Below are 3,027 nucleotides of genomic sequence, written 5' to 3' on the forward strand. Positions count from 1 at the left end.
CGTAAGAAATAATTATACAAAGTGGTACTACATGTGTTGTAACACTTTTTGCTTCATGCTATACTTGAGACAAGCTACTGATATTGTTGCAGTGAACAGACTTGTTATGTATGTCATGTACTGTTAAAATTGTGTTGATAAATGTTAACTTTAATTATTTCATTGAGCATATATATATATATATATATATATAATTTAATTGAGCATAAACACACACATACAGTTACTAGCTACCCTGATTTATAATGCTATTTACTTTCCTCATGAGAATGGAGACAGACCATTCTGTATAGTAGACATACATATAGTAGACATACTGAATAGCTGAATGTGCTTTGTACATTAAGTTATACCAGCTCCAGTAAAGAGATCAGAGACTCGGGTGACTCCCACATCATCTTTACTACACACAATTAACAATTCAAACAATTAACACAGAAGACAAAAACAAGGTTTGACAACTCCTCAAAAATGGCTTCATTCCTGCTCCTCAAAAGAGGCAAAGACAGTAATGTTCTTGTTGTCAACTGCCTCCACATAGAACATGTCATAATCTCTCTGGAACATGAATGGTTCCTCGAGGAGTATAATTTCTCTTCATCCAGGCCATTATACAACCGTACTTCTTTAAGGATTAATGCGGTCTTCCCCGTCCATCCCAATTACACTAGGGAGGGAAACAGTGCCTTTAAATGTTTGGCGTTCGCACCACCTTGCTGCCTCTCGGCTGTCCCTTAGAAGAACATCTGCTTCCTTGAAGAAAAAGGAAGAATAAATATTAGGAGTAGTACCTCATTGGGTGATCAAGTCAAATTACACCCCACTTTCACAATACCACCATGCAAACAAAAGCCACTATCACTAAAGGGGTTTTCAGTGATATCTATAACTACTCAACAAGTCATCACAACTATTATATCTTGCCATGCATCAAGCCTTCAGCATTACACACGTAGACTACATACCCAGTTCACAGCTCCCAGTTCGTCATGCGTTGTTTTCCGTATCGTCTAGACAGAAAACAGATTGTGGTCATTAAGTAATGTAAGGGAACCTCTAGGGATGTGTGTACAATAATGCACCTTAATTAAGCTAATAGCCTATACAGTACCTGATCCTGCAGAGCTGGATGCTGATGTGACATGCTGTGACTTCTTGGGGGGGACGTCTTCTACATCATCCTGAAATATATTGGGGGGGGGGGGCAGTTTAAGTCTTTAAACATTGGTTTAAGACTATACCACTCATCATATCACACCTCCCTGTAGTGTTTTGTTTTCGCCGCCTTTTTCGATCTTTCAAACTCTCTTCTTCAGACGTTAGTGAGTGAATGACATACTTTCAATATGAACATATATTCAGGTCAGTCTGGCTACAGTTAAACAAGTGATTTTAAGGATGCAAATGAAAAGTTTGTATAATGTTCAAGACTTACGTCATGGGAAAGTTCTGCAGGAGAACTAGACACCACCGCTGCCTAATTTGCTGCATGTTTTCCTTTGAAAAATATAAATAAATAAATCACACAATCGGATGAGTATCCCAAAAAACATTATATCCACTAGTGATGAGAATTTCCTAATTTATACATACCTCAGTGAAATCACACTGTGCTTCCATTGCAATGTACAGAGTTAAATTAAAAAAGAGTAGGTCGTTAAGTTTGATAGTTATGATAACAAATCATAATAATAAAAAAGTTACGAAAAATAACAATTCAACAGCTTTTTATACTCCAGCATGCATAACAGTTTTCAACACAGTTGGAACTGAATTAGCCTAAGTATTTTTCACAACATATATGGGTGTTGCTGGACCAGAAATTGCATTTTCGACGGCAAACACACCATTTCTCATATCAGTGCACTCACATGCCAAAAATCTTTCCTTGGACACTGTTTCAAAGGAATGTGTATGCTTTCTTCCTAAATGTGTTTTGAAGTTTTTCTTATTTAACTTCAGTTTGCAGTGTGGACAAGTTACAATTACTTTTCTTGACTTGGCATGTATGTTGGGGCCAGGTGATTTAATTATTGTATGTAACCGTTACTATGTGTAGGCTGTGTAGACTCGCTATGTGTAACTAAGGGAATGGCATCAATGACACACATTTAGAGGCAGACAAACACAACAAGGCATACATAAAAATAAAAAAACACAGAAAATCAACGATCAAATCAATTACATAACTGTACATGTAAACCAAGTAGGCAAATTTGTCCAAATAAGATTCTTTCATTGTGAGCAATTAATGTCAGCTAGCTCACGTGCTAATTAACGCTATGCTAACATCCGTGTGGTAGTAGGTCATATAAAAATATACCAAAGCACTGGTATAACATGAATATTACCAAGTACATTATGCATAATAACAGTCTCACTTACTTCCATGGTTTATATTTTTATCCATGTAGGCTAGGTTCGATTAAGATTCGCTTTCGTTGATGTTGATACCTTCGACGTTTACCTCAATTTGGGTGACCTTGAAGGAGACGGAAGGGTTCGGGTTAAACGCGTTTGACTCAGCCCACATTGAGTCCGGTACCGAACTGCACACTGCGGTCTGGGGCTTCTCAATCCCGATGTGACACACATTCAACAGCCTCCCAGCAGCGCAATCCCATTTCTAACACCAGTACAGCAAATTTGAGGGGTAGCCCAACTGAGTTCACTCTCTCTCACACACCATATTCTTTTCCTCCTGGTAGTGTTTGTCTTTGTTGAGTTTGAATCGCGTTTGTCTCCAGAGCTGAGTTCAAATACATGTGTAGGACTATTTTATTATTTGCTATTTAGATACCTCTTTTCTGTGTATTTGAGCATTCTCAAATAATCTGGCCGAAATCAACTACTTCTATCGGAAGTATTTGAAAGTATATATTTTTTTAAGTCCTGTAAAAAGCCTACTATTTGAAAATATTTAAAATACTTATTTCCAAATACATTATTTGAAATACCAAACAGACCTGGGTTCAAATGACCAAGAGATTTTATTTATATTTGAAAATGCACTGTCTATTTGAGTAT

The 3,027-nt window shown here is 37.0% G+C and overlaps 1 long non-coding RNA gene across 1 annotated transcript; it reads right to left on the reverse strand.

Annotated features, from left to right (window-relative positions):
- Positions 1–383: 383 nt before the first annotated feature.
- On the reverse strand, positions 384–2,745 carry LOC106583091 (uncharacterized). The gene is made up of 4 exons (XR_006761409.1): positions 2,386–2,745; positions 1,436–1,497; positions 966–1,181; positions 384–753 (listed from the first exon to the last, which is right to left on the reverse strand). It is a non-coding gene; the product is annotated as an uncharacterized lncRNA (long non-coding RNA).
- Between the last annotated feature and the right edge of the window lie 282 nt (positions 2,746–3,027).

This window comes from Salmo salar, chromosome ssa22, assembly GCF_905237065.1.
Source record: "Salmo salar chromosome ssa22, Ssal_v3.1, whole genome shotgun sequence".
In the NCBI taxonomy this organism is placed as follows: Eukaryota; Metazoa; Chordata; class Actinopteri; order Salmoniformes; family Salmonidae; genus Salmo; species Salmo salar.